At 25.4% G+C, this 295-nt stretch overlaps 1 long non-coding RNA gene across 1 annotated transcript; it reads left to right on the top strand.

Annotated features, from left to right (window-relative positions):
• The first annotated feature begins 6 nt into the window (after nt 1-6).
• Nucleotides 7-213, top strand: LOC113464057 (uncharacterized). The gene is made up of 2 exons (XR_003388881.1): nt 7-96; nt 179-213. It is a non-coding gene; the product is annotated as an uncharacterized LOC113464057 (long non-coding RNA).
• The last annotated feature ends 82 nt before the right edge of the window (nt 214-295 follow it).

Genomic DNA, 295 nt, shown 5'->3' with positions numbered 1-295 from the left:
TACGAACCGTTATGTATTAATTCTTTGCATACTATGTTGAAAGCAGCAGGATTTAAATGCAAGATAAACACGCTCATGGATTTTTTGGACGAGCAAGTAAATATTTAATTTTCTTTATATCATGAATTATAAAAGGCAGAATGTATTTTTTAATCTAATAACATTTTATTATTTTCAGTGTATTACATTTTACATCCAAGATCCAAAACAAAAGAAAGGAAATTAACTTTGTACATAAAATTATACGTATATATAGAGAAGGAGATATAGTTAAAAGTTAAAATATGATGTGCAT

Source organism: Ceratina calcarata, unplaced genomic scaffold, assembly GCF_001652005.2.
Source record: "Ceratina calcarata isolate Rehan_Ccalc_2016 unplaced genomic scaffold, ASM165200v1 scaffold24446, whole genome shotgun sequence".
Lineage (NCBI taxonomy): Eukaryota > Metazoa > Arthropoda > Insecta > Hymenoptera > Apidae > Ceratina > Ceratina calcarata.
This window is presented reverse-complemented; position numbering and strand designations above follow the sequence as displayed.